Source organism: Furipterus horrens, unplaced genomic scaffold, assembly GCF_987537825.1.
Source record: "Furipterus horrens unplaced genomic scaffold, mFurHor1.1.pri manual_scaffold_4, whole genome shotgun sequence".
Taxonomy (NCBI): domain Eukaryota; kingdom Metazoa; phylum Chordata; class Mammalia; order Chiroptera; family Furipteridae; genus Furipterus; species Furipterus horrens.
In genome coordinates, this window is record NW_028327174.1 from 193697274 (window position 1) to 193721480 (window position 24207).

At 44.2% G+C, this 24207-nt stretch overlaps 1 long non-coding RNA gene across 1 annotated transcript; it reads left to right on the forward strand.

The window, feature by feature from the left end:
• Window positions 1-2324: 2324 nt before the first annotated feature.
• Window positions 2325-23765, forward strand: LOC150013636 (uncharacterized). Its single transcript, XR_016510820.1, has 3 exons — window positions 2325-2438; window positions 15172-15351; window positions 23668-23765. It is a non-coding gene; the product is annotated as an uncharacterized LOC150013636 (long non-coding RNA).
• The last annotated feature ends 442 nt before the right edge of the window (window positions 23766-24207 follow it).

Genomic DNA, 24207 nt, shown 5'->3' on the forward strand with positions numbered 1-24207 from the left:
ACCCCGCCATTCTCTTAAAAAGGGAGAAGGGCTGAACTGGAGTTAATGATTGATCCTGCCCATGGGATGAAGCCTCCGTTAAATCTCCAAAGTACAGATTCAACTTCCAGGGCTGGTGAATTCATCCACACAGGAGGGTGAGACACCCCAACTCCATGAGCACAGAAGCTCTTGTACTCAGGGACCCTCCCAGATCCTGCCCTAAGTATCTCTGTCTGTGTCCATTATCATATCCTATAATAAACTGGTAAATATAAGTCTTTCCCTGAGATCTGTGAGCCATTCTAGCAAATTAATCAAACCTGGAAACCCCTAATTTGTAGCCAAATTGGACAGAAGTTGTGGGTAACCTAGGGACCTGGGGCTTGCTATTGACATCCGAAATGGGGCAGGGGCAGTCTCGTCCTTAACTTGTGGAAATCTGACATGATTTCTGGGTAGATAGCATTAGAATTGAGTTAAATGATGGGACACCCAGCTGGTGTGGCAGAGAACAGTTTGGTATGGGGAAAACCCCCGCACATTCGGTGACCCGAAGTATCAGAAGTGAAGTGTTCTGTGTGAGTGGCAAAAGAGACACACAGGACTGAACTGAGTTTTCCTGCACCACTCGGTTAAGGTGGTGTCTACCAGACGTCTACTAGAAAGGTACCTTTTCCTTTTCAATAAGTAATTTCTGGGGAGATACTTTAAGACTACATGACTATTCTGTTCCCCAACAACTTTTCAGCCAGTGGTTTTCGCATCCATTGATGATGCTAAATTATTGATGATGAATTGATGATGAATCAGTTCTTACCATGGTGGTTGCCAAATGGTGATTTTCTAATTTCTTCTACATTTATTAAGTTGAAAATCTTTTGTAGAGCCAAGGTCTCTCCATTCTTTTTCTTTATTTTTGGGCCGAGAGGTTGAATGTCACTATGCACTTATGGATTCTTTTATTTATTCAGTGTATAGCAACCCTTTATCATCATTTTTCATTTTGATGTTTAAATTATCCCAAATTTGACCGGTGGGAGCTGCTCTGAGCCAGCTTCTGTGTCCCTTGATGTGTCTCCAGTAACTTGGAGCACTCCTTTGCTTTCAGGCACAAGATATTCCAGGCTCATCATTTGTCCTTAAACAGTAGAAAAAGGAAGCTTGACTCCCACGATATTTAGAGATCTTGATCGAGCTCAGGAATTTGATTCCAAATTCCTAAGAAAGTAGTTAAACTGATAGACCAACCATTTCTGTAGTGCAGAAAGGACATACCAAGGCCAGCTAAATCCTTAGTTGACTGCACACCGAGTTGCCTAACTAAGATGCAAACATTGGGATGATAATTTTAAACTTAGACAGTTAGCAACACATTCCAAGGGTATCTTTTCTACACAATCATCATGTCATTGTCACACTCAACAAATATAAGTTGAGCAAGTTGCAATGTGCGGGACAAGAGTACGTATAGGTTTTGGGCTGAGGGAGAACCAAGGTTTCCTTTAAGATCCAAGAACGTTCTGCCCTTGTCTGTGTTTTGGGGCAAGTGACTCCACCTCGTTGACTCCCAGAACTTTCCGTCTGTAGAAAGGATTCATTCATACCGTTTCCCCAAAAATAAGACAGTGTCTTATGTTAATTTTTGCTCCTAAAGATGCGCTAGGTCTTATTTTCAGGGGATGTCTTATTTTTCCATGAACAAGAATTCACATTTATTATTGAACAAAGAATCAACACTTATTAATATACTGTAGTCATGTCATCACAAACATCAGCGTAACCAGCCAAACTCTGAATTCCATCAAGAATTAGGGGAGAGCTGTAGCAATGACTGCCGCTAGGTCTTATTTTCAGGGGAGGCCTTATATTTCTAAGCTTGAAAAAAATTGCATTAAGTCTTATTTTCAGGGAAACAGGGTATAACATGCCTACTCTAGTGTCTGACACATGTTAAATGCTTATTAAATGAAAGCTACCTTTACGAAGAGTGCTGTTATTGTTATTAAAATCCGAGGAAGTTCTGTTATTCAGTAGATTAAGGTGATAGAAAAAAACAATGAATTTGAATTTTGAAGATTCTAATCCAGCTCTGTGGCCTTCAACTCTGTCCTCATTCTGATGAACTTCATTCTCGTCACTTGTAAATGAGAACCGAGAATCCCTCCTCCCCTGCAACCTCCTAGCATCATTCAGCAGATTTCCTGAGAACCTACAATACTAGGAGCAGAGCGATCACAGCTCTAATGCTAAAAGCCAAGGTTAAGAGTTGCTCCTCCCCTCCTCTAACACATGGTTAATTGGCAGTTCAGAGCCAAAGCGTAGCAAAGCAGGTGTTCCCTCCAGCTCTCCCTGACCTCCACGCCTGTCTGTCCTCTTTCCTTTAGGTCACCGTGTTGAAAAGAGCAAAGTGGCACTAAATATGAAAATGCTCTGGGAAGCTGCAGAGCCTGATAAAGGTAAGAGGGTATTTCCTCAGCATAATTACGTTCCTTTTATGGAAAACCTGTAACTGGGAGCACAGCCGGAGACTTCGGCTAATTTTTTTTTTTCTTTTCAATTCTCAAGATAATTCACGAGAGTCTTAGGTTGATGTTATTTACCAGGGACTCCTTCTACATTCTAACTATCACTGGGTGAAGTTAGCAGAGATCCAGCCAGCCCAGAACCAAATCCTCCATTGGAGAAGCTGATTAGAAAAGCTTTTTGAAGCTGTAATTTATTTAGGACATGATTTTGAAGAAGGAGGAGAGGGAGGAGAAGAAAGAATAAAGAATGAAGATTACTCAAACTCAGTAACTCAAGTGGGTGTCAGACCCCCAGTCAGTCCCACTGAGAGCTGGGAAGTGGGGAAGGAAATGCTCCAACTCTTTGACAGAGTGACCAGGAAGGCTGGCAGATGTTGTCCTAACTCAGGGCGCCCACACACCCAGCTATAAATTCTACCTCTTTAGCTAAGAAAGGCTCCTGGGAAATTATTAGCAGAGCCTGCCCCAACTCTGGGTCCTGGAAAGAGAGAGACGCAGGGAAAGAGGTGGGTTACTTCCAGAGGAGAGCAAGCGGTTATCTCCCAGGGGACAGTGTAGGTCTTTCCAAGGCCATCCTACTGTTCCATAAGGCCAGCTGCTCCTGGATCACCAGGGGGGCCCATCTGGCCATTGCCACTTCTGCTGTGAAGTGAATTCCTTAATAGGAGTCAGTGCTGTGGGACATATCATGGCCAGGTAAAAAGCTTTCCATAAAGCCATGGGCTGTGGCACAGGCAGAGGCAAAAAGGGCAGGGAAAGCAAATGTAAATAAAAAGTAAATATAACTATCATCTCACACCTGTCAGAAAGGCTGTTGTCCATAAATCAACAAACAACAGGTGCTGGCGAGGATGTGGAGAAAGGGGAACCCTCGTGCACTGTTGGTGGGAATGCAGACTGGTGCAGCCACTGTGGAAAACAGTATGGAGTTTCCTCAAAAAATTAAAAAGGGAACTGCCTTTTGAACCAGCAATTGCACTATTCCAAATAGTCCCTATTTCCTTAAGGATCTGTGTTAGTTTTTTAGGCACGCCATAATGAAGTACCACAAATTTGGTGGCTCAGAACAACAGAAGTGTGTTGTCTCACATTCTGGAGCCCCGAACTCTGAAATCAAGGAGTGGCCAGGGACCCCGCTCCCTCTAAGGGTGCTCGGGAAGGAACTGTTCCCCATGTCTCTTCTAGCTTCTGGCCACTTCTAGGCGCATCTTGGCTTGTACATGCATCACTCCAATCTCTGTCCTGATGTGGCCTTCTCCCTGTGTGTCCCCACATTGTATTCCCTTTTATGTGTCTGCCTCTGTTTCTGAATTTGCCCCTTTTAAGGACACCAAACATACTGGATTAAGGCCCAGTTTAATGACCTCATTTTAACTTAATTACCTCTGTAAAGAGTCAATTTCCAAATAAGCCTGCATTTGGAGGTAGTCAGGATTAGGACTTCAACATACCTTTTGGGAGGGATACAATTCCATTGATAACAGGGTCTATTATCTGCATCCCCTGCTTGGGCACTGATATCTGGGTCATTTGTAACAGAAGCAAACAGAATGTGTTGAGGGGGATATTGGGTAGCTCCTGGAATCAAAGGAGCACTTGAACAATCAGGCCTTGGGAGACACAGAAATCAGAGCAACCCCAGGCCAAAACTCGTGGACATCTCCTTCAGGCCTGTCTTCTAGATGACACTGCTCCCAAGTCCTTCTGGCCAAGTTGTCGTTTTCTCAAGACACAAATTCTTGGTGAGTTCCTTGGGTCAGCCTGTAGTGAAGTCAGGGATTGTTTAGCTGGGACCTTTTCGGATGTGGGAGGGGTAGTTCCTCCAAAGAGAGAGAGGGACTTCTGGGGTGTGGGAGGGGTAGTTCCTCCAAAGTGAGAGAGGGACTTCTATCAAAAGATCGGGAAGAGAGGTGTTGTGCAGGCAAAACCACAGCTGTTTGCTGCACATTGTAATTCACTTGAGAAAGATTTTCAGCTCAGGCAGTTACATTTCTAAATATTTTGGCACTTAAAGGAGTCATTTAGCCATCTGGAAAATGGATAGTAGTGGAAAAATGCAGTGTCATGTGGTAGAAAGAGTACTTACAGTGGAATTAGGAAAGCAGGTTTTGTTTTTTTTTTAATATTTGCAGGTGGTATAACCCTATCCTGAAAACTGAGCTAATTAACTAACAAGCTCTTGGAAGCAAGAGGAATATTCAACTAAGTATCAAGTTACTAACTGAAAATAAAATAATGCAATATAATCAAATAGAAAAATAACATAACGGAACTGAAGATGTTATTCAAATTAGCAGCCAAGGCAATTTGTAAAGGATGTAACTCAGCAAAAAGTACAGAGGGTCTCAGATTCTCCTCCGAGGCATAAAGGATGAGGGTGGGAAGACTCATGATATAAAGATGTCATTTCTCCCTAAATTGATTTATTCAGTGCAAAAATATCAGTAAAAAAAAAAAAATCACCTCAGCCAATCAAAAATTATTTTTTTAACTTGAAAATATGAGTCTAAAATTCAAAGGAAAAGTCCCTGTCCTTGGAGGTCAGGCCCTCACAGCCAGAAAGCTTCCTTCCAAGGGCAAGTGCTTAGGTTTTGACTCTGGCTCTGCCGCTTACTTAATGGTCTGTGAGACCTTGGGCACATAATGTAATCTTTTCAGGCCTTAGTTTCCTCATCCACGAAGTGGGATAATCGTATCTTCCTGCTTCTCAGAGCTGAAGCAGAATCACATGAGAGAAAGCTTTTGAAAGTATTTTATAAATTGTAAGGCACTCTTCATGCTATAACTACACTTAAAAAAAAAATCCCCCAACGATGTCAGCTACATTTGACAATCACAATGAGAAATGTTTTCATTGCTCTCATTTTGCAAAAAGGCACACCCCTTTCTCTTATTAAACTCAGTTACAGGTGGTCTGTAACCATTTGATTCCTGCGAGGAGAGAGAACAGCTAGTGTCAGCTGCTTGCTGCACTAGAGGGGCAGTCGCACGCTTGGCCACGCCCTGTTCATGTGGCCTGAGCAAGATGCTGGTGCCTCCCAGCACCGCCTCTGCTCCACCCCCTCACTCTTGAGTTATCATTTCTCATCTTTAGAATGAAAGGTTAGGGACTTCATGGAATTTGAGAATAAAGTTTGGAGTCTTTACTGATCTGTTTGAACCCTGGCGCCAGCATTTACCCTGGACAGTTCATCTTTTCTTTTCCTGGGTTTCAAAATCTATCAGATTGGGTGATAATAACACCAAGAGGACTTGAGGATTAAGTGTAATAATACATACAAAGTGCCTGGAACATAGTTAATGCTCAATAAAAGGTAACTTATAATTACCATAATAATAATAATTATATATTAATATGATTATGATTATTATTGCTACTACCTCTAAGGGCCTTTGCAGCTCTGAAATGCTAGGATAATATGTCAGAGAAAAGCTAAAACAGGGAGAAAGAGAAAAGATTCCCTTAATAGGACTTGAGTTAGTATTGCAAGTGGGACACAGAGCCTTATTTAACCTTGATGACTCACAACCACAACTCAGCTGAACCCTGCCTCCTCTGGACAAAGGGGAAGAGAGTTGGGCAGAGCCAGATGGGGCTAAACAAGGGAAAGCCCTGGCCTGAGAGGCTGCAGCTCATGGCCCCTCAGAAAGTCTAGTCCAGGAGTTTTTAACTCTTGTAAAATATATATTGAACTGAGGGATTTCTTCTTCAAATAATTTTTGAGATAGGCGCCAGTGGTGACCAACCCAAAGCTATGCCCCTCTCCTTCCTTGAGGGCAGAACCCTGATGGGGTTGGGGTCAGGCAGCTGTGAGGTCAGGAGAGAATGATGTAGCCCCAGGGCAAGGGCTAGGAGGAAGCTTGGTTATGAATGGCCATGTGACGCAATACGAGAGCATGTCTGCTCTGAGGCTTGGGCTGGGGGATGGGTGATTTTCCTCATTCCCTACCTATATGTTTGGTGGGACTGCAAAAACAGTAAAACCTCTATGGAGGGTGTATTAGTTTCCAATTATTGCAAATTACTACAAACTTGGTGACTTACAACAACACAAATTACTCTCTTCAAGTTCAGGATGTTGGCAGGGCAGGTACTCCCTTTGGAGGTTCCAGAGGAGATTCTGTTTATTTGCCTTTTCCACCTTCTAGAGCTTCATTCCTTGCATTCCTTGGCACATAGCCCCTCCCTCCACCTTCAAGACCAGCAATATGGGATTTTCAAAACTGTCTTTGCTCTGTCTTCTTATGGCCTTCTCCCCTGTGGTCAAATCTCCCTCTGCCTCCCTATTGTAAGGACACTTATGATTGTATTTAGGGTTTGCCTGGGTGATGAGGATACTCTCCCTCTCACAGTTCTTAACTTCATCCCGTCTGCAAAATCCCTTAGGATCTGGATATATGTGGGAGCCATGAACCATCCTACCACTGGGGGGACTTTGGCACTACTTAGCAGAATTACCTGTGTATTTATCTTTCTTTTTTTTTTTTTTAAGTCAGGTTTATTGAGGTATAATTTACATATCATAAAAAGTCACTCTTTATCGTGTGCAATTCTATGAGTTTCAACAAACACACATGGTTGTATAATTGCCATCACAGTCAAGATGTACAATATAGTTCCACCACACCAAGAAATCTCTTTATGCTGCTCCTTAGGAGTAAAACCATTCCCTCGTCTTGGCCCCTGGCAACTACTGATGTGTTGTTCTCTGTCCCTACAGTAGTACATTTTGGAGAATGTCATATAAATGGAATTATGGAGTGCGTAGCTTTTAAAATCTGGCTTATTTCTCTTAGAACAATGCATTTGAAATTCATCCATATTGTAGTGTACTGATGGTTTGTTCATTTTAATTGCTGGGTGGTATTCAATTATAGATATGTGTTATGATTAATCCCTCAGATGAGCTGTTCCCAGTCATTGGCAATTATTAATTAAGCCTTTATAAATGTTCAGGTACAGACAATGTTTGTATGAATATAAGTTTTCATTTCTTTTGAATAAAACGTGTGGGAAGGAGATGGCTGGATCATATTGTAAATATATGTTAAACATTATAAGGGACTGCCAAGCTGTTTTCAAAATGGCTGTACCATTTTGCTTTTCTACTAGTTATGTATGAGAGTTCCAGTTGCTCTACATCCTCATTGGCATTTGGCGTTGTAGTTTTTTTTCTCTTTAGTCATTCTGACAGGTGTGCAGTGATGCAGCAGCCGCACTTCTAGAAACCTAGCACAGGGATGCAGTGAAAAGATGTATTTACAAAGCTATGCCGCGCAGCTGTTTCTCATCACCAGAGAGTGGAAGCAACCCAGATGCCATTAATAGGAGACTAATTGAAGAAACCCAGATGCCATCAATAGAAGACTTAATTGGTTGCTTCCAATCTCTTATGATTTCAAACAGAGCTGCATTATCTAGTTGACTGGGCCAAATCCTGAAGTTTCAGGCAGGTACAAAGATTGGGGACAATGAAGACTTCAACAGGTTTTACTGTGGCTGAGTAGGGAAAGCAGACAAGCGGTGCAGAAGATGCACATGAGACAGGATACAAGTGAGGGGACTCAGCTCCTTGCTGCCCCTGGGTCTTCACAGGGGCATGCTCAAGTTCATTGGGCAGTGCAGTCAACCTGGGGAGTCAGGAACCAGTCAGGCCAGAGGCGCTCAGGCCATAGCACTGGCAGAAAGCCTGTGCCAGCACTCAAGGGTGCGTCCATTCACTCCCATGTAAGGGACCCCTTGCCGCATCGTGGTCCCACATTTGTCCCACATTGTTCTATTTCTTACCAGGCCAGCAGGTCTAACACAGGCCACACTGGTCTACCAGACAAACACAACATGACAAGTGTAGCCTTCCATCTGTGCAGCTTCTGATTTCCCTCTGCCTTCTGTCTTGGTTACATAGTATCGAGAAAATCCTGATTCACACAGACAAGTAGTTGTGAACTGAAGCAGTTTTTCATCATTTCCCATTGCAATGTCAGGCTCAAGTCGCTTTTCAATTAAACTGATCCAAAAGATTAAGAGAGAAGTGAGTAGAAAATGTTTTATCAATATTTTGAGTTTAAATAATTAATAATAGTCCATGTTTATGGATATTTCTTTTTTAAGTATATTTTGTTGATTATGCTATTATAATGTCACAGTTTTTCCCCCTTTATCCCCCTCAACCCAGTATCCCCCCTTCCCTCCAGCATCCCCCTCCCTTAGTTCATGTCCATGGGTGGTGCATATAAGTTCCTTGGCTTCTCCATTTCCTATACAATTCTTAACTTCCCCCTGTCTGTTTTATTCCTACCAATTATACTTCTTGATCCCTGCACCATTTCCTCATTCTCCCCTTCCTAGCTGATAACCCTCTAAATGATATTTCTTATTATTCATCTAAATTGGGAGAAAAAGGAACACCCAAGAGTTAAAAAGAGTACAAGAAGTATCCAAAATAAAATGTCATCAAATATATGTACTTGTTACACTGTGATCCTAATGAACCCCAAAGTCAGCCCTATCTGATTCATGAGGTTCTGGTAATGAGTCAGATAAAACATCAGTAAAGCTGCCTCATGCCCCATCCCTGAGCCTTGCCCCCAACCCCAACCTGGCAAGGGAGTTGTGACCAATGAAGGGGGGCCACTAAGATGGCCGTCTTCAGGTAGTTAGGAGAATAAATGCTACATAATGGCCAATTCATGATAACTAGTATTTTCACAGAAGTGAATGTAGTGCTTCCATGTTCTTTCCTTTGTTTTATCTCCAGTAAGCCTGTGAGTTTGGTAGAACAGGTGCAATCTTATAAAGGAGGAGACTGAGTTTCATAGAAGGGCCATAACCTAAGTTAGTCAGTGATAAATAGTGGAGAAAACAAATATTGCAACTTAGAGCCCTTGGTCTTTCCTTAATTCATCCATCTATTCTCCCACCTCCCTTTCTTCTTCCCTTCCTCTTCCCTTCTCTTCCCTTCCCCTTTCTTCCTTCTTTCTTTTCCTCTCGCTCCCTCCTTTGTACCCTCTCTTCCTCCTTACATCCTCCCATAAGCATTTGTGGATTCCTTCTGTTGGTCAGACCCTAGGCTTGGAACTAGGGATTAAAAATGAATGAGACGAGGTTATTGTTCTGGAAGAACACAGCAGGGGAGACACACGTATCCACAGCCCAAAATGGACACAATGTGGAGGCACCAGAGGGAGAGAAGAAGTTTGATTGGACCTTGAAGGGTAAGTAGCATCACCAGACAGAGTTAATGGGGAGGGAAAGGGCATCCCAGGCAGAGGAAACAAAGCAAATGCTGGGGAAGACACAAAGCCTAGACTGCTTGCTGGTAGGACGGGTAGGAGGAAAGTCCCGGTTTCTAGGAAAGAAAGGGAGCAGATGAAGCTGGTGCTAGATCAAAGAGGGCCTTGAAGACTGTGCTAAGAAGTTTGGAAGGTGATGGGGGCTGTTAAATGAGTTTTAAGCAGGAACGTGGTAGGATTATGTTTGTATGAAAGACCATTTGGAGGCCATCTTGTGGTGCATGGTTAGGATGTGGTTAGACTGGAGGCACTGAGCCCAGTTAAGAGAACAGCAGCAATGGATCTGAGGCCATGGAGATGGCGAGGGGGGAGCTATTTCACAATTATTTAAGAGACAGAATTGATAAGACCTGCAGGATGATATATAGGAGAGTGGGAGAATAACTCTGAAGTAGCTCCTGACATTTTCATTCCTTCCCAACTAATGTGACCTTATCACCCATTCTATTCAGAGAATATATTTATACTTACATTATCACTCTCTGAAGCGACTTTCTTAAAAATGGTTCTCCCTCTTCCTGAATTTAGTGAGCCATAATTGCTTCTTCCCAGCCCCCCTTTTCTGGTTCCTGGCTTCTCCAACATGGTCATGGGGAAATATAGCCATGCCTGGGGACTTCCCACTCTGATCACCTGTGATTGGGACAGGTGGGCCTGTGATCAAGCTGAGCCAATCAGAGTTCTCTGGGGTCTTGAAACTGAGTCAAAGAATATTGCTGCTGCTCTCTGGGAGGGAATTGGGAACTAGGTAGCTATTGGCTGATGGTTCAAGTTCAAGTGGTTGTCTTCTGAGAAGTAAAGAAAGCTGTTTTTTAGTGAAGGAATAATGAAGTATATGTTCAGAGAAATAGATGAAAGAAGTAAAGACGGTCATGTACGTTCCCCACAGCATTCAGGGCCCTGATCCCTCCTGATCCTGAGGCCAGGATGTTTCTACCCTTGGGGTCCCTTTTGCTTTAGCTAGCTCTGGCCAGCATTACTGTGCCCAAAAGAACGTTAGTGCTTTTATCAACAGGTGCTATTACAAAATTCACACACCAGTGATTGCATCTTCCAGAAGTGCCTTTGTGTTTGTGCAACTTACTCTCTAAATACTTCCCTTTTTTGCTTATTAACTCTCGTTTGTTTTTTAGAGTAAATTTTTTAATTGAAGTATAACATACACACAGCTGATTTCATTGTTAAAAGACCCATTTGCAATTATTTTTAAGTCATTATTTAAAAGTAAATAGAAGGCAAATGAATCAATTCTCCTCCAAACATTTACTGAGCAAATTTTCAGTGCCAGTAGGTGATAGGGAAATGGAGACAAATAACTTCCAGTCTGTATCATCCAGAGCACTGAACCTATGGTGGGGGGTGGAGGGGGCAGATGGGTGTGGACAAAGGCAAACAAAGTATTATTTGGAACATTCTAAACTCGGAGCATTTGTTTGACAAATATTTACTTAGTGTCCACTATGTGACAGGCTCTGTGAATGGTACCAGGAAGTCAGTCCCATGGACCCTAAATGCTAATGAGAGTATAGTATGTAAAAAATGTGGCCAAATTGAAAATCAGTTAATTTGAGCTGGGCTTCCCTGAATTGGAATTTTGGTAGGTGGGAAAGGTGGAAAAGGGGCATTTTATGTCAGGAACCAGCATAAGCAAAGAGGGAGCAATGGTTGCAGAGCTGCGTTGGGATCCTCCTGGGAAAGTATTGAGACTTGGAGCCCCGTGCAGGCCAGGCGAAGGAAAGAAAGCCTGTAAGACCTGACTGGAAAACCGGGAAAGCTGGGTGCATACGTGCCTCGATGCTATAGCCAGTGGGCCCTGGTGGGAATTGGGCCATGAGAAAATGCTTTATGTCCTTTGGAGCTTGCTCTGTTCTTTTACCTCGCTTGATCGCTTGATCGTACCAGCAGCAGAGGTTTTAACTTTAACTCAAAATGAACTCACCCTCCCTATTTTTTAGCCATCTGAAGTCTTTGTGTCCAACACACCCTGAACCTGAAGGAGATCTCAACGTTCTTTCAATTGTTATCCCTGAACAATATCTGTTTTCTGTAATCGGCACTGTTTAACATTGGTTGATGAGCTTTATGTGCATGGTTGATGAGCTTTATGTGCATGCTATATGCCCTTAAGCTTACTGCACTCAATAAAAGACCTTGGAGGAAAGCAATCAAGGCATTTGTCTCTCAGACATTTGCTGGCCTTCTCTCCCCTAGCACAAGCTGCCTGGGAAGTCTTCATTTCATCCGTGACACCAGGAGATCTCTGTGGGTCGGGAGTCCCCAACAGAGCTGAGAGAAGACTCCCGTGACCAGAGGTGGATTATGCATTGGGAAGCAAGGCAGTGGCAGAAAATGAAGCTGGATGAGACCCTGGGGCCAGATCACTAAAAGTTTTGACATTTACTGCTCACCAAATACCCATCTACTCCCTACATTTCCCAGTATCCTTGCAGTTGGAGGGAACCACATGACTAGTTTCACCAATGTGCTATAAATAGGAGCCACATACATCAGTTCTGGGCTAAAGTATAAAAAAAACAAGTGCTCCCTTAGCTTTCTAGCCTGGCCACAGTGACCAAGGAGGCCACATGGTCTAAGTGGGATGGATCCACGATGGTGACCCCTCCATCAGTCTGGGTCCATGAGAGATTCTGTGGAGCATATTCATGGGACATGTTTCATGAACAGGAAATAAATGTGTTGTGCTAAGCCATTAGGCTTTGGGGGTTGATTTGTTACTGCAGCATAACTTAGCCTATCCTAACTAATATACCAGACTGAAAAATTTGGAAATTTACCCTAGAGGTGGAGAGTTGCCCTGAGAAAGTTTTAAGCAGGTGAATGATATTGTCAGATTTGCCAGACGCTGCCATCCAGATTGTCTCCATTTATGTGTCACAGCAGTGTCATTAACCACTGTTCCATCTCAGGAGGGTTTGAGCTTGTTCAGTTCAGCTACCACTTGACTTATTTCCTTTCCCATACCAGGTACAGATGCCCAGAGCTTTCTTGTCACCACTCCACTGGTTCTAAGGCCCCATTTTCTTGCTTTGGGCTTATAGGCTTTGTCCTAGGTCATTATGTCACCTTTAGTAATGGGGTAGGTTCATGTTGAAGTTGTATAGTATGGATGGGCATCTTCCCAGCTGGGCAGGCATCCAGTGAGTTATCAATGCTAATGGAGTGACCTATTCACCAGCTGCCCACAGAGGAACAATTGTATATGGGCAAGTTTGGTGCAGGCAACAAGAGGCTCTCTCTCCGGTCATGGCTGAAGGATCAGTGACAATGACGTAGCTCTAGCTATGTTGGACATTGTTCAAACAATATCCCTTGAAGCCTTCTTTGCAAGTTCCATTCACCTGGCTCATTTGAGCTTCATGTCCTCCTCCTTTTTGGTAAACTGCCCCAGACCAGCTCCCAGGCCATTAGGGTCCTTGTGGTGACCCTCTGTGACTTTCCCCTCCTCTTCCTATTCTCTGACCTCCTTCTACTTTTAAGAAAATCTTTCCTCCTTTCTGGCCTTCTCCATAGTACTTCCTTCTCTCTCTCTTCTAGTTTCTGGGTTCTTCTCTGGTTCTTTAACAGAAGACTGTTAATCTATTACATCTAGAGCCTGGTTCATCAACAATTAATACAAACGAACCAAAAAAGAAAAGGTGTCCCTTTTCTTAAGGGTAGGGAAGACTCAATGTTCAAACTGCAGAATAAGTGAGGAGAAACAATTGCAGAAAGTTGGCAAGAAAAGGGAGGCAAGTTCAAACATTTTAGTATGAAAACAGTCTGAGCCTTCATATCCTGCCACATGTATACTAGCAAGATTTGGCTTTCACCCAAAAAAGTCACCTGTTCTACAAGCTTTCAACCCTATACCATTATAGAGAGCTTCTCAATGCTGAAGGCCCATTCTTATTTCTTATTCTTATCCAGTCCCTTCTCTTTCTTTTTCTCTCCTCCCAGTTCCCAATGCCCCCAACTTCTCTCTCTCGGATCCACCTTGGAGGAGATGAAGAATTACTTAAAATCAGAACTAAGAGATCATCCTTTACTTTCTGATGGTTTGTACAGTTCCCCTTCAGACTGGGCTCTGGGCTTTGGCTTTGCACAACCAGAAGGCCCTTAGGAGTTTTCTTCCCTAACATGGGAGTGGTTTTCTCCAGAAGATGAATTCTCCTGCCATCCCTTTAGCAACAAGTACATATAACAATATTTTGGTGTCTCCACCCATGTGCTTTCTGTTTATTATTCCTATTATTTTGAATACATAATAAAGTCACATGGTTTAAAATTCAAAGGCAACAAAGGGTATACACAGAAAAACTTCCTTTCAGTCCCTATCTACCAACCACCAGGGCTCCCCAGAGGTGACCAATGTTACTAGTTTCTTATGTATTCTTCCAAAAGTTTTTTATATAAGTACAAGCAAATGTGTATATCTATTCTTTCGGTTATTTTTTATTCTTCGCACATGCTAATATTCCATACACATTGCTTTTTTCAATTAAAAATAGGGATATAGCTTGGGAATGCCCCCCATCTTGCTACATAAAGAGTTTTACCTTTTTGCAGTACTTAGTGTATGCATGTTACATAATTTATTTAAATAATCCCCAGTTGATTAACATTTATGTGACTTCCAATTTTTTTTGCTACTATAAACAATGCTGCCTGATAATCTTAGATATTCCATTTTGCACCTTTTTGAGTACATCTGTAGAAAAAATTTCTGGAGGTGGAATTGCTGGATCAAAGAGAATGACAAGTGTTCTAATTGCTTATCTTTGTACCAAATTTCAGTCTTGCTTGCCATTAAGAGATTCTGTTTTCCCACAGAGAACATGTATTTCTAGAAACACCCTCTGGGGCCATGTGGAAGTTGGGTTAGAGGGAGAGGACCTAGGAGTGCCTATGAGGAAGATGACATTTTAGGTAAAAAGGGACAAGGAGACTCATTCTTTTTGGGGCTCAGGAAGGCTCTCTGAAGGTGAGGCTCTGAAGAATCAGGAGCTCACAGGCAGAGAGAGCAAAAGACTACGTGGTCATGCTGGTTCATCCTGGAGTTTAATCTAAAGAGAGAGTTTGGGGGAGGGGAAGAAAAGGCTGTATGCCTGAGAATGTACATTGTAGAATTTACCTGTAAGAGTAAGGAATAGGAAATCATTTGGTAAAGGTTCAGTAATGATGATATATGAACTCAATGGAAAAGCAAAGTGTTAACAATAACAGCAATAACAATAATAATATCAGCCACTGTTTATAAGAGCTACTATGTGTCAAGCACTGGATTAAATGTTACACGTGCACTAAAAAAAACAAAAAAACATTAATCCTTATACCAACTTCTGCATACGGCACTATTATTTCTAATTTACAGGTGAGAAAACCGAGGATCAAAGGCGACAAGTAACTTGCCAAAGGTAACATGACAAGGAAGTGGCAGAGCCAGGGTTCCACAAAGGTGTGTGTGACCCCAAAGCCTACGCTCCCGAATTCACTAGAATGCCTCCTCTCAAGAGCTCTGGGGAAGGTGTCTTTGGAGACGAAGGGATTGGAGGTGAGAAGACAGCGGCTTAAGAGGTTCTATGACTTTGTGGGGAGGAAATATAAAGAGGTATTGCAACCTGGAGAAATGTTTGCTAAATAATATAATGAGAGAAAAAACTGGTGTATAATTATTTAAATGTGATGATCACAAACTATGCAAAAATAGAAATACTTATGGGTGTGCTGTTTACCCATCCCCTGGAATATTCTGCCCAGAATATTCTAGGGCAGTCCCGGGTTTAAAGTTTCTGATTCTTGTCCGTCCTATCAGGTGTTACGCTCCGGCTTTGGGAAAGTTGGGGGAATATCGTTCCTTTCCTTACAGCTAAAGACTATGTTGAAGACATTTAAGTAGTTACTGTGTTTGTAATACCACAAGCATTTAAATATGTACCTATTATAGAACAAACATTGTGATATTTTGGTTTTCATCCCAGCTTCTGGCCAGAGCTCCTAAAACCTTTATCATTTCCTCAGTGATAAAAGGAACATCTTTTATTGTGGTAGTTGATCTTTAACCCCTGTTCCTGACACAGAGCTCCTGAATTTCTTGGGTGACAGGAGCATTTATTGCTCCAATGAGGACACTCCTGGTGGACTCCTGGATAGCTACAGGGCAGAGTCTGGTCACCCGAAAGACCAAGCCATGAGTAGAAGCTTGGAGCTTTCAGCCCGCTTCCCCATCCCCTGGAAAGGAGAGAAGAGCTGGAGGCTGAGTTAATCATGGGTCATGCCTATGTGATGAGACCGCCATAAAAATCCCTGACCTGCGGGGTTCAGAGAGCATCTGGGTTGCGGAGCACACAGAGGTGGCACAGCCAGGGAGGCGTGGGAGCTCTACGCCCTTCCTCCACACCTTGCCTGAGGCCTCTCTTCCAGCTGGCTGTTCCTGAATTCTCCTTCATAATAAACCAGTGCCCTAAGTAAATAGTTTTTCTGAGTTCTGTGAACCATTCTAGCAAATTAGGAAACCTGAGAGGGGGTCATGGGAACCCTGGATTTCTAGCTCGTTGGTCAGAAGTATTGGAGGCCTGGACTTGCATTGGCACTGGAGCGGGGAGAGGGGACAATCTTGTGGGACAGAGCGGTTAACATGTGGGATCTGACGCTCTTTCCAGGTAGATAGTGTTAACGTGGAAATGAATTGTAGGTTACCCACTGGTGTCACAGACTTGGTCAGCATGGGGGGAAAAGCCCCACATATTTGGTGTCAGAAGTGAGGTTCTGTGTGAGCAGTAGAAAAGAAACAGTAGTTTCTCCTTTACACACACACACACACACACACACACACACACAGTTCCGTATTGCTGTAGTGACTCAAACTTTTTCAAAATATGAAACTCGGAAACACCAAGAGGTGATATTTGATACAAATCTAGAAGGTTAAGGAAGCAGACATTTTGAGAGGGCATCTTAGCCTTACTAATTAATGTAAATTGATATCGATGTCTTGCCTATTCATTAAAAGGCTACTCCAGTCATTAGATTTCTGTGGTGATTGTTTTTTAAAGGTTAGCCTTGACCAACTCCATTATTAATTTTTTTTCAGCAGTACAAGTGAACAGAAGCAAGACAGGAGGCTTATATTTATTTCAGACAGCGAAAGTAACAGCTATTAATTGGTTGTTTCAGAAAGGTTATTTGGAATTCCTTTAGGTGATCATTTATTCATCCTGCCTTCATGTTCATTCTTCTCTTAATCCACTTAATTCATTTATGTATGCATTTATTCCACATTGACCAGTCTCCCATTGTGTGCCAGGTTCTGTGCTGGGCACAAGTGGTTTGCTGGTAGAGCTAGAAACATCAGGATAATTATAACAGTGTGTGAGTGCCATTTCAATTCAAGGAGCATGTGTTGAGTGTCTGCTCTGTCCAGGGTGCTGTGCTGGGCACTTTCCTGGGCAGCAGAGAATGAAATATTGGGCTCTGCCCTAGGGAAGCCCACAGGCTAGTGGGGGAGACAGGAAACAACCAGTAATGAAATCATTACAAATACCACCATTTATAGGGGAATTAACACGGTTCTGGGGTGAAGGGTTAGAGGACAGGGGCACCTATTTTGGCAGAATGGTCCAGGAAGTGCTATGGATGGAGTCCTCGCAGGGGACTATGGGAGCATGCAGGGGCAGCTAATATGATATACTCTGGAGGTGTCAGGGAACGCTTTGCCAAGGAGGTTCCCCGAAAACTGAGTCTGAAAAGGCAAGGGAGAGTTAAATAGGAGAGTAATGTCAAGATAGGCAATCCTAAGAGATGTAACTGGGGTACAAAGGTTTGGAGGTGTTGAGGTGACAGAAAGCAGGATCTTCTGGGGGTGGTCAAAGGGATATAGGCCTCAGGTGGGACAAGATGAAGCTGGAGAGAGAAAGCAAGTCCAGATTATGTGTGGCCACCAATGCCAGGCTAAAGAAGCTTGAAATTTGTCTGAATGGTGATCAGATGTGGCGCTTACCAACCATAGCCTCGGCACAGAAGGTTCCCGTAGCTTTTCATGGGTCCCCTAAAACCAGACTGTATCAATGTATTTTATGCCATGATTAAGTTGTATACTTTAACAGAGGGGGTCACAGGTTGCCCACTGAAGATTTAACGGTTTTTCTTTTTTTACTCCTGGGAAAGATGAAATTAAATGTCCTGTTTGAGTAACTCAGTTTTAACTACCTAAAGGTTGCTCCCTCATCCTGCAAAGGGACATGTAGGACTCCTGGAGACAAAAAAGGGGAAGGTTTGGAGACCCTAAGGGTGGAAATACAGATACATGTTGATACAAAGCTCCTGGCAGGCTGAAACCTTGGAGAATGCCTGTGTGAGAAACTGAGCGCATGGTCTGGGCCAAGCAGTGAGGTTGCTGGACAGTTCCCGAGACACCTGGCACCTGGTCTGTAGGATCATTTGTCCGAGGTCAGGGTCAAAACAGCAAGACTGGTGCTCAGGGAGAAAGCAACACTCCAGATTGCCTGCCTCGTGTGGGTGCAGACCGACTTCCTGCTGGGGCTGCATCAGCCTCTAAATTTGGGAGCATTCAGGAGAAGAAGACATCTCCACCAGGAAAACATCAGGCTTCTCTTAATCAGGCATTGGGTTTCTCAAGTCACTGGTTTTGATTTGAGAAAAAATACTCAAAGTGATTGCACTTACACTGAGTTTTTGAAGGCATTCTTCCAAATTACAGATGTAAAATAAGACAACCTAGAGTGACTTGACTTAAATTCACATGTTCTGAAGGACAGTTTACTAGCCCTTATAGACAGATGCTCTCTGCCTCTCCTTGGGGCAGGACATCATGCCGAGGCCAGTACACTGGAATCAGGGATTGGGAAAACTGGTTTTATGAGCCAGGCATAACCTCTCTTAGAAATCGTTACCTCTGTCATCCCACTTGGCGGATGAGACAATGGAAGCCGAGAGGAATGTGACTTATCCAGGATCATCCTGTAAGAAAGAGGCAGGTGGGGAGTGAACTCGAGGGTCCTAATTCCTCGGGCAAGGATATTTATACTCCAGCAAAGTGCCACCACTGCTGAAACAGTGGTGAGAAAGGAGAAAGAGGAAGGGAAGAAAAGAAAAATAGAAGCCCAAAAGACTAGGGAGAAGGGAAAGGAGGAAGAGCCAAGTGCAAGAGGGGGAAACCGGAGAAGGCAGATTAACGTTTTACTAAAACCTTAATCCAATCAGCTGTTATGGGGAGGGTATTTTTGTTTTTGTTTTTGTTTGTTTGTTTGAAGTTTCTCCAGATTTCAAGGAAGGTAATGCTTTGCTGGCCTGATTGTGTTTCCACTTCAACTTGAAGCACAAGACAGCAGCCCAACATTTTAAAAGCCCATTGTTCCGTGTTGTGGTGTGATAAGATAACTCTCTGTAAACGCTGCAGTCCAATGTACAAAAGTACTGCCCCCTCCCACTCCACTGGTGACCTTCGGGGACAGCTCAATGCCTTCTGGTCTGCTGAGCCCAGAAGGGTGGGGCTGGGCTTTCAGAAACAGCTGGGCTGATTCATCCAGAACAAAAGCTGGCTCTTCCTGCTAAATCCCTGGCAGGCAGGACTTGGAGGCCAGCGGGCCCCTGTGCCCCTCAGCGGGAACTTCTTGACCCAGCGCCAACAGTGTCAGTCTCCTGCGTGAGAGCCTTTGTTCGACAGCTTCCCGCTAACCCCATCCCTCCAGTCTGGCCTGTCCTCAGCCCCACATGGGAGACAGAGGCTTTGGAGTGAAATCTGGGTTCTCAGCTCTGCCATTTCCTAGCAAGTGACTTCACCTCTCTGAGCCTGTTTCTCCATCTGTGAACTGGGAATGAGAGTAGTTCACCCTGAGGGACTTGTTGTCCGGTTTGAAGGACATAATGCTCCGAGCAGGCACCCATAAATCCTACTGTCCTCTTGCTGTCCTGAAATCCTCTTGCTGTCTGGTTTCATTGTCCATAACTCAGTCCATGTACCTTGCATTCCAGACCCTCTGGGACATACTCCCTCATCTTAACACCTCCATGCCTTTCCCGATAGGATTCCCATAATGATACCAGCTACTGTTTACAGAGCCCTTTCTATGCCCCACTCTTTGCAGCAAGCAGTTGACGTGGACAGTTTCATTTTCCCACAACTCTTTGAGATGGACACAAGGATCAGAGCAAGAAACTGAGGCACAGAGAGGCATCCTCCAAGGCCCGGCTCAACTCCTTCTGTGCAATCTCCTTGGACCCTGACTATGTCTCCCAGCCTCTCATCCCATCCCCACCAGAGCTTCCTCTGTCTTAGTTCCCATAACACCCTGTTGTAAATGTCCGTTTCCTTGGCCACAAGCCCTGCAAAGATGAGTCTATGGCTGATTCATTTGTATGCCCTTAGCCTCAAGCACAGGGCTTGCCCATAGCTGGTACTCAGAAAAGCAGTGAGTAAACATTAAGTAAGGGAAAGACAGAAAACAGGAGCTTCTTTTGTGGGTACAGTATAAAAGAATACAAAAATAGCACTTGCTCAAAAAAAACTTTTTTGGCCTGTGTGTGTTTAAGAGGTTTTATGAATTACTTTGTTTCTACAGCACAGGAGTTTATCATCTTTCTTAAAATAGGTCTATATTTCTTAACCATCTCCAACTAACTCCCTTATAAAGAAACAGTATCTTGCCATGAAGCATTACATGAAATGTAGAGAGAAGGGGCTAACCTCAGACCCTAACATTGTCAAGATGAAATTAAGTAATTCCTGCTCCTGAATGGGAGGTGTGGAAGGGGCCTTACCTTCCCCTTGACTGTCTTTCACTTTTGCTGTTGAATGAAGCTGGGCTTTGGCAAGAGACCCATGTTCAAATCCCAGCTTACCGCTCACCCAGATCTGGAGGCTTAAGCAGGTTACTTACCTTTTCTGAGCCTGTTTATTTGAAAATTTGAAGATTATACCTAATCTAAGACTTAACTGAAATAATAATGGGGCCAGTATATCGTAAGTGCTTAAAAAGTTGTAGTTATAATTACAATTTTAGTTGTTATCACGATACATGCTGCTGTCATAGGGCCAGCTGTGTGTAGCTGCGGGCAGCAGGGACAAGCCTGGTGGAAGAAGGAAGGGATCTGGGTGCTTTTGCTATTTCCTTGAGGCTCATGCTGTCCAGCATCTGACTGGCATTTGTTTGTGGAGCGCAGTTGTAGAATCGTGTCTGCTAGGAATCTAACCATGTAGAAATTCACCCACGGTGGGTTTTATGGTTGAGCTGACAGTGATTGTATGGAACCCATGCTTCTAAGTTCTCATTCAAATAATGGGACAAACACATTCCTGCCGGGGGATTCAGAAGACGTTAGGATTGGCAGCTCCTGGAATTCAAAGCACAGCCCTCTCCTGAGTCCTTCTGGTGGGTCCCAACTCACCCCATCTGACCAAACTCAGCTCTCATTGTGCTCATTTACTGATTCATTCAATAAAAATCTGCTAAGCACCTGTTCTGTGTTGGGCACTATTTGACACTGGGGATAGATTAGAAAGCCAAGCAAACACACTTTCTCCTTCTTCTGAGCTCCCAGCCAGTGAGGGAGGGATACTCATAAATAGGCGCTCTCAATGCAGAGGGTTGAATGGGGGAACCCAGGGTATTGGGTAATGGTGTGCTGGTAAATCTTAAACAGCAGGCTCGGGGGTCAGGGAGAAGGGAAGCCCTCACTGGTAGCCTTTGCTGATTTCTGTGGTATAAACACTCCCCCCATGGCTGATTTCAGGTTACCAGTGTGAGGTTACTGAATGTGGAATTGGGAAGTGATGTGCAATAGCACACCATTATATATGGTATTTCTACTACATAGATAGATAAATAGGTAAAATAACCTCAGAAGCACAGATAATAGGCTAGTAAAATAATCAGGAGGTAGTAAGTTTTGAGAAGTTATTAGCTTTATTTTATAATTTATTTAATTATGAGTTCGTGCAAATTAAGTTTTATTGAAGGCTGTGTTTAACAGCTAGCTCTCAAAATTCCTGGAAATTTAACAACCGGCTTTTGCAAGCTGGCTCTAGCACACCACTGAAGGCGGCCAGGCTGGAGCCAGTAACAGACTCCTCCCCTTCTTCCAGGCTTATCTTCCTCCAACCTCCACACTCCTGCTTGTTCTGTGCCCTCCACAGAAGATGCCATCCCATTCCTCCCCTCTGTTCTTCTCCCTTCCTTCCTTTCAAGGGCGACTGCTCCTTCTGCAGAGTGAAGCTGTCTTCTTTGGCTGGTGTCCCCTCCCCTTGTCTTTCTATCCATAAGTGACTGTGGGAACAGACAGGTTTGTGCAGTGTGACCCTGCCTCTCCGGCTGGAGTCACTTGGATAAGAGGTAGGCATCTGACCCAAGTTAGCTTGTATGTCACAGACAAAGATTTCAGCTGATAAAACATTTCTGCTGATAAAAGAAATGCTTATCCAGTGTGAGACCAGCTGTGAACCCCACGTGTCAATGTATAAAGCAAAGCACTAGGAATTTGGTTGGCCCACCAATATAAGTATTTGTTATCATCATCATTGTCATTATTATTATTTCAAATATTTTCAGGTGACAGCTTCAGCCATGGGCTTTTCTAGAACCAAATGAAGCAATCACAGTGTTATGTGTGCAAGCCTCACATATCTTGGCCTCAGTTTCCCCATTTCTACAATGAGGGGTGGGATCAGATGTTCTCCAATGTTTTCTCCATCCCACCATGATATTCTCCAGTTTAATGGAGACGCAGATTCCTCTCTTTGCCTGAGAGAGGTTGCCGGGGTTGGAAATGATGTGTCAGATAATAACAGGACATGTGTATACGCCAGAGATTGTAATCAAAGAGCTCAGAGCCAGATAGTCTGCAGTTCTGCTTTTCTCCCTGCTGGCCCTGCAGCAGGTCACAGGAAGCCTCTGGAAAAAGCAGAGAGTGGCAGAGAAAGGGGAGGAGTCTCCCTCAGGTGGTGGGCACCCTGCTTCAGTTCTGAGAGAAAGTAGCACCTGACAGAGTTTCCCAAGTCAGGAAAGGTGGCAGAGTATGACACAGGACACTGAGCAAAGGAGAGACGACCAAAGACTCAGGCATGTGAGGTGTCATTTCTGTGAACTTGGAGAGCTACTTAACACCCCCGATGCCTTGGCCTCATCTGAAAACTGCACATAGTAATGCCGAGGGGGGGGGGGGGGAAGAGTGTGTATGTGTGTGTGTGTGTGTAAGGGGGCGGTTGGAGGGGTAGGGAAGCCCAGAGCCTGGCACAAATTGTTCAAGAAATGGTTCCTGTAGCTCCAAGCATTGTTCAAAGAAGGGGGGCAAAAGGAAGAGCCGGGCTGGGATTCCCCATGCCCTGTGGCTTCCCTGGATGCCACTCAATTGAAAAACCAGGAACCGAGTATTTTGTTCTTGGCTTCTCTACTTTTCTGACTCTGATCCCCAGCACCTGGCAATTATTGACTTGGTGCATTTTACCTTGTGTTAAGAGAGAGATTTAACTCAGCTGAAAACATGGGGCTGCTACCAGCACCCAAACTGAGAAGGGACATCTTGGTCCCCTGGTCCAGTCTCCTGTTGTGTGAGTCTCCTGACTTGGAGTCACAGAGCAGCTGCAGGAGACTCAGGAACCCACGTTTGCTGCTGGGAAGCTGTACTAGGGGCCCCTCCATCATAAATGGCTCTGTCTCAAGTGCATGTGGGTGCTGTTGAGAAAAATACAATGACGCTTGTTTACATTACCTTGCATTCATCTCTAACGATGTGGATTTGCTCACTCACCTAAAATAATGTCTGCCATCACACTAGCAAAAACTTCCATTTACAGAGGACCCACAGTACCTACCATTGTGCTAAGAATCTTTCTCTCACTGCGTCTTCCCAACAGCGCCACCAAGACGCAATTTTACAGAGAGGACATTGAGACTTGGATGGGTTAAGTCACTTGCCTGAAGTTACAGGACCACTGTCAGGAGTTCCAGCCCAGGCGGCCTGACTGCAAAGCCTCTGATTACGGACGGCTTTAACTTGAGCCCAGGGATGCGCTTTGGCATTTCCTGTTTCTTCGTTCTGAATGAAGTAGGGGATCATCCTTACCTTTTATTCCCTTCAGTGGGTCTAGCTGCCGTCTGCACACCTTCCCTGCTTTTGCGAGTACGTTTCACCCGCTGGGGGCCTTGCCTCCCCACGTCGGGCCTCACCCGAGCTGAAATATGCCTCCGCTGGTCCTAGTGGAACAGGGAACGCTGCCCACCCCAACTGGGCTCTCCCACTCCAGTCCAGCCCCGACGCTCCCCTGAGTCTTCTCGCCTCACGCCCCCCTCCCCGCCGGCCCCCAGGCTCCTGCAGCTCTCTCCTGCGTGCTCCGGGCCTCAGTTTCCTCGCAAATAAAGCAGGCGGCTTGATGCCTTCCTTGGCCAAGTAGCGA